The 7,345-nt window shown below is 38.2% G+C and overlaps 1 long non-coding RNA gene across 1 annotated transcript; it reads left to right on the top strand.

Annotated features, from left to right (window-relative positions):
* The first annotated feature begins 2,392 nt into the window (after nucleotides 1–2,392).
* Nucleotides 2,393–6,745, top strand: LOC107829470 (uncharacterized). Its single transcript, XR_001657945.2, has 2 exons — nucleotides 2,393–2,675; nucleotides 6,510–6,745. It is a non-coding gene; the product is annotated as an uncharacterized LOC107829470 (long non-coding RNA).
* The last annotated feature ends 600 nt before the right edge of the window (nucleotides 6,746–7,345 follow it).

Raw genomic sequence — 7,345 nt, 5'->3', positions numbered from 1 at the left:
GAATAATTCTAGCTAAGGTACCTTCACCAGTCCAGTCAAAAACTAAAGGTATCGGATTGTATTTTCCAGAGGATATTAGATTCTGCCTTGCTCCTACTGTTCATCAAGGTCTTCCAACTATGTGAATCTGAGGAGTTTGGAATTTTGAACACTGGATGGGACCTTTTGCAATATTTGGATTTAAGGACGGTTGTCTGAGAGAGGACTTGGTCCTAAACATCCACCACCTTTTGATGTTAAGGGATTCAGTAATGTCTTGCATACTTTGGATGCCTATACCACCTTCCTCCTTAGGATAGCAAAGATTTTTCTATGAATTCCACTGATAATTCTTTTTACCCTCAGAAGAGCCCCAAAAGAAATTAGAGAAATACTTTTCATTGAGATTGATAGTGCCTTTTGGGGGTTTAAGAGCCGAAAGAGTGTAAATGGGGAGGGATTGGAGGACATGTTTGATTAAAATAATTTTTCCCCCATAAGAAAGTATTTTACCTTGCCAGCCGCTGAGCCTTTTGATAATTCTGGATAACAAGTTGTCAAATAAGCTGATTCTTTTCCTTCCCTGATATATAGGGCATCCGAGATAGTTAAAAGGAACTTCTTTATCCATGAAGCCAAAGCCCTACCTGATTCTGTTGATCCGGTTAGCAGAAGTGTTTGGGGCAGTGATGAAGAAACTCTTATCCTCATTCACTTTCTGCCCTGAAGCCTTCTCGTACCTTCTAATAGTTGTTTAATTAATTTGATAGATCTGTTGTTTCCAGCGCTGAATATCACAATATCATTTGCTTATGCCAGATGATTGATAACATGTCCATTGTGGTTCATGCTAAATGGAGTAAAATCATCCATAGAGATCAAACCATTTAGAGATCTTGAAAGCACTATTGCTCCAATGATGAAAAGTGAAAGGGGATCTCCTTGTTTGAGGCCTTGAGTGGAAGTGAAGAAATCTTCTCTGTTGTCATTAATTATAATGGAATACCAAACACCAGCCACAATCCTATATATAGTATCAATCCATTCCTCAATAAATCCAAATTTCCTCATGGTAGCAAAAAGTAAATTCCAAGACATTCTGTCATAAGCCTTAGTAATATCCAATTTGATGATGACATTGACTCCTTTGTTAACATGCCTGATGTTATGAAATATTTCTTGAGACAGTAGAACATTTTCAGTGATCATTGTTCCTTTAACAAAGCCACTTTGATTATCAAAAATAATTTTTTACAACATAGGATTCAATCTTCTGGACAGAATTTTAGAAATGATCTTACTGGAGAAATTGCTCAGACTAATAGGTCTAAGCTCTAAGAAGTTGGTCGGTGAATCAACCTTGGGGATGAGAACCAAGCAAGTGTGAGAGTAAAATTTGGTCATGTTCTTCCCATTGAAAAATTCTTGGACAAACTCTTTAATATCCTCTTTGATGATATCCCAGCATTTGTGATACAAAGTGACATTAAAGCCATCCGGGCCAGCAGAACTAAAAGAACTCATACTAAAGACAGCCTCCCTTATTTTCTCACTCTGGAATAGCAGTGAGAATAAGGTTGTCCTCTTCTGTAATGCATTTAGGAATATGACTGAGAATCCCCTGATCATTGAAGTTGTGTTTCAGATTGAAGAATTGCTGAAATGATGAATCGCAGCTTTGCCAATATTATCATCACCCTGAACCCAGTGATCTATGCGATCCTTGATTTTGTTCAATTGTAATCTCCTCTTTCTTTCCATGATAACACTATGAAAATATTTAGTGTTGGAGTCACCCTCCTCGAACCAGTTGATCTTGAATTTTTGTTTTAGGATGGAATCTTGCACTCCTAGCCATATGATGTATTGTGCCTGGACTTTGTTAAGAGCTTACCTGGATTGGTTATTGTTGTTTAGGGTGTCATGTTCTTCCAGCTCTTGCATTTTGGCCTCCCATAACTTAACATTATTAGAAACATTCTCCACCTCTTCTCTGGACCATTGAGTCAACTTCTTACTAAGTAGTTTGGGTTTTTGTTGAAGTCTCCACATTGGGTTGCCAGTAATGTGAGTAGACCATACTTGTTCAACCAAATTCATGAAGGAAGATTGATCTGCCCAAAAATTTAAGAACTTGACATACTTGATTCACATATGTAAGTCATTTTCACTTCTCACTAGAATTGGTCTATGGTCTGATCCTGTTCTTGGAAGGTGATTCACCATATTTTTAGAGTAGAGATGGGACCATTGATCATTGATAAAGACCCTATCTAATCTCATCCAAATTCTTTTCTTTGGCTCCCCGCACCAAGTATATTTTGGACCAATAAAACCCAAGTCCACAACTTCACAATTATCCATGCATTACAAAAATCAAGACTTTTATGCATTCTATGGGGTTTCCCCCCTTTCTTCTCGACTGGATCGAGTATGACATTGAAGTCGCCTCTGATACGCCATGGGCCACTAATATGGTAGTGCATATCTTCAAGACTGCTCCACAACTCTTTTCTTTTCACTGGTGTACACTTGGCATAAACAACAGTTATATAGAGATCAGTGCTAGTACCTGCATGGTGTACTTTAATAGTAATTTGCTGATATTCATTAGCCATCACACTGGTTCGGAAACTTCCCTTCCACATGAGCCAAATATGACCATTCGTATTGGATATGCAGTGTTGAAGCCCCAGGTAGTTCATATACCTACCAATATTGGTCATATTGATAAAAGGTTCTAAGATCGCCACAAGGTTGACCTTATTGATGTTCATAAGTTTTTTTAGCCTTTGAATGGCCTTTTTTGAATCAACTCCTCTAATATTTCAATATATGGCACTAATCATGGAAATAATGTAAAGGGAAAATCAGTTTTTTCTCCTTCCATCAAAAGGAATTGAATTCTTTTCTTTGGTTTTCTTTCATTTTTTCTTGTTTCTGCCTTTTTGAACATGAGTGAAGCTTTCATTTTCATCCCGATTCCCCTGTTCAGTGTTCAGTTGGTCCTCCGGGATGACAACTGTAACTCTATTTGGAGAGGTAACCTCAAATTGGTGGTCGGCCTCTTTTCTTTCCTGGGTTCTCTTTTCTTGCTCCTGATTAGGATTCCAATTTACATCCACCACCAGATCAACACCTGGCATGGCTTTAATTTTAGTAGGCACACTAGAAGAAGTTTTATCCTCTTTCTAATAGTTGTTCACTTGTTGATTTCCTTGAGCTTCTTCAAGTTTTTCAGCTTCTTGAATGTTGGTGGATTCATGTACCACGTCATCTGTATTAATAGAATTTGCCCATTTACTATCAAAGTTGATCTTTACACAATTGTTGCTAGTATCCTGATGCGATTCTTTTTCATTTCCAGCCCTCGACTCTACAATTTCTTCCCTGTTTTGTTCCTTTTCCTGTTCTTGTTGTGATTCAAATTCAATGCTCTTGTACTTTTTCCCTTCCTTTAGCTTGCGTAAAAACTTATTAAGAATAGGTTTGAAAGTAACTTTGGACTTCTTATTAGGATGTCTCTTTTGCTTTCTAGTCTTGCTTCTTCTGGAAGTTCTTGCCTTAATTGTTTGCTCCTTATGCTTTGTATCACTGCCTCTTTCAATCATATCATCCTTAGACACTAGCTTTTTTTGGTGAGCCCGACTATATAGCTCAATTGTAAGAACTGCTCCTCCACAATTATCACTCTTCAAGTTCTTGATATTCTGCCTTGCTTCCTTGGCACTATTTTCCTCATTTGTTTCTTTTGCCTCCTTGGTCGTTTGATTGTTCCTTGGTTAAGTTCTTTACGTCATTTTAATATCCTCTTTTTCTTTCCCTTTCTTGGATTCATCCTCCTTAATTTCAGCTGCTTTTTTCCTTTCTAGAACCCGACAATTGAGCATATTATGTCCAAGCTTTTTACAGTGCTTATAGTATTTTGGTATTCCCCCGTACTCTAATTTTTGGACAAATACTGTCTGTGGAGAGTTTTTATATATGCAACCAACATAAACAAATTCAGGTTGAGGCTTTAGGAGGTATATTTCAACTCTAACCTTGGCCATGCTTGGCCTTATTTTCCCCCTAGTCGCCAGGTCTATTTCAAGGGGGTGCCAATTTCGCTCACCACTTGTTTGACATAGTACCATGTGTGCATATGAAAAAGGAGACCAGGTAGAAGAACCCATATCGGCGCAATCGGAAGGTCTTCTTCCGGCTTGAAGTCAGGTGACTATTTTTGAAGCCACATTTGTTGCCCTTCAATCTCAATGACCCGACTATACTAGACCGTGTTAAAGTCATCCTCCTTGGTGAAATATAAGAACACATTATTGTTGTCGTAGACTACAATTTTGACTGAGCCTTTTATAGAGAAAAGTTCTTTGATTTTCGACCTTAGGCGATTGATTTGGGGTCTAGGTTTTAAGAATCTGTCAACTATAGTAAGCTTGCACTCTGCTTCCATGATTCACAGTAATTCGATGACTTGAAAAGAACAGCAGGCATTCCATTGTGAGTTGTATGTATGGCCTTTACAGACTCCCGATTGGGCCGATGATCGGGTGAAGTTGAGCCAGAGGTTGTGGCGATTTTGGTGGCATAAGTGTATTTTTCTTCGATTCTTTTTTGGGGTAGGATCGCAGTTAAGGGGAGAGTATTTTGCCCATCCAGATGCGCCAGAGTGACGCCTACTCCGAGTAGTCTAAGTATGATTCGGCACGTTGGGAGTGATTTGAAAACTTAAAGTTCATATTTTAAATCAATTCCGTTTAGGGTGTGATTCTTAGTTTTGATGTTGTTTTACGCGTTCCGAGGGTGCGAGAAAGTCTGTCTTATGATTTAAAACTTGTTGGTATGTTTGGGTGGGTCCTCGGGGGGCCTGAAGGCCATTCGAACGGTACACAAATTGAGTTAAAACTCAATAGGGTTGCTGGTGCACCAGTTCTGGTGTGCCCACACCTGCGAGCTTTGGGCCGCAGGTGCGAGCCCGCATATGCGGTATTTTGGCTGCAGAAGCAGCTTAGAGAGTTTGGACATGGCCCATAGAAGTGAAGGGGTTTGCGCAGAAGTGACCCCGCTTATGTGGTGAGAAGTCATAGAAGCGAGACCGCAAAAGCGGAAACACGTCTGCAGATGCGGCAAGCGCTAGTCCTGTGGAGTTCCGCAGAAGCGGGCTTGGTTCTGCAAATGCGTACCCTTGATGGCAGATGCAAAAATCGTAGAAGGCAGAACACTTCATTTAAGTCGGGACTTAGGCATTTTAAGCTCATTTATTGCATTCCTTGGGCAATATTTGGAGTTCTTAGAGAGGTAAGACTTTGAGGTAAATAATTTCTACACAATGTGAGTTAAATACATAGATTATGGGTAGATTTAACATGTAAAATTAGTGAAATCATGGGTTGAGATGAAAAACCTAAATTTTGTTTTATATAAAAACGGGATTTAACCACGAAAATGGTTATGAAAATTAGTGAAAATCACATATTCGAGTTCATGAGGTGATGGGTAATAACTTTCTTCGAAAAGTTCCGGAATCCGGGCACGTGGGCCCGGGGATGAATTTTAGAAATTCTTCAATTGGGATTGGGTAACCACTTTAATAGCTAGAATATGAACTTTTGAGCATGTATTGATGATTTTATATAATATTTGACTAGTTTTGAGTCGTTTGGCACCGAGTTGAGGGTTTAAAGCACATTTGTGGACTGGAAAATAAGCTTTGAGATGAGGTAAGTCTCTTTTCTAACCTTGTAATAGGGAATTAACCCCATAGGTGAATTGAATTAATATGGTCTTCTATTTGTGGGGGTTGCGTACGCATGAGGTGACGAGAGTCCGTACGTAGCTACTAGTTATGCTTATGTCCGGGTAGTTTAGGACACAAATCATGTTATACTAGTTATACTTGCGATGTTTGTACCTTACTTGTAAATCTAAGTGTCTAAACCATATTGGAACTTGATAAAGGAATTGTAAAAAGCCGAATTGCATTTACTTGAGTTTTGGACGGGTTACTTGACTATTAATGAGAATTGGTGTTTTATTTGAATAATAGCCTCTTAATAATCTTTGAATCGATTTTTTATAAAGTATTTTCTCTTCTTGTGGATCGGGCCGAATGCCTTGGTAATAGAATAGATGCATCTATGGTTCGTGCCGTTTGACCCTCGGCAGTGCACATTTTATATATTTGTATGTTGGATCGGGCCGTACGACCTCGGCATAATTCGTGCAAAAAGAATTCTTGGAGCCCAATTGTAATTGATATTGTTTCATTGGCTTGAGAGATTAATATGTTAAATGATGAAAATAAAATTGGGATTTACTATTAGTGAAAAAATTATTTATTTATTCCTTCTTATTGAGTTTTCGGTTGTATTCTTATAATCCATGTTTAATTATAATTTCGGTATTTATTGTTAGCCCATAGTAAGTGTCGAAGTCGACCCCTCGTCACTACTTCTTCGAGATTAGACTATATACTTTCTGGGTACATGTTGTTTATGTACTGACGCTACAGTTCTGCACTAATCATGCAGGATCTGAGGCAGGTGTATCAGGCTATCAGTTCGGCGCGCATCCTTGATTTCTTCGAGACTTAGCGGTGAGCTGTCTTTCGAGCCCGTTCTGTAGCACCCGAAATCTTCCTTTTGTTTTTACTTTTTGTCTATTTTACTTCAAACAGTAGTGTAGTATTTTTGTATGTTCTACTAGTAGCTCATACACTTGTGACACATGATTCTAGTAGACACATGATTATCTTCTTCTTTTTTTATATTTACTTATCTCATTTGTTCTTAAAATTTATTATCGCTCATCTTAGTAAATTCTAACTTCTTATTTATGCGCTAATTAAAAATCAGCTATTTTTGAAATGTTAAAAGAAACAATCATAAGGTTAGTTCAACGTTGACTTGCCTAGCGGTAACGTTGGGCTCCATCACGGCCTATTAGAGAATTTGGGTCGTGACACCTTGAGTCTCCATAACAATTCTCGATCAACTAACAAGAATATCAATAAATCTGGGGGTACTGGATCGGCATAAAAAGATGTGCAAAAGCATAGTATGAGTACACCACAGCGGTACCCAGTAAGTATCAAGCTTAACCTCGGTAGAGTAGTGACGAGGCCAGGTCATGGCACCTATTGGACATATAAACCTGTACAAAATGTTACATAAATCTAACAAGAAAATAATATCAATGTAAAGCCAATAACATAAGAATTTCCAATTGAAATCAACAATGAGAACAATGAGAACACGGATGGCAACAAGAAAACAATCAATTGATTGAGCAACAACATAGTCAGAGTACAAATAACATATGAATGGGTTCAAGTAAGTAATCATATAACAAATCAATCAATTAAATT

The sequence above is a fragment of the Nicotiana tabacum genome, chromosome 9 (assembly GCF_000715075.1).
Source record: "Nicotiana tabacum cultivar K326 chromosome 9, ASM71507v2, whole genome shotgun sequence".
Taxonomy (NCBI): Eukaryota; Viridiplantae; Streptophyta; class Magnoliopsida; order Solanales; family Solanaceae; genus Nicotiana; species Nicotiana tabacum.
This window is presented reverse-complemented; position numbering and strand designations above follow the sequence as displayed.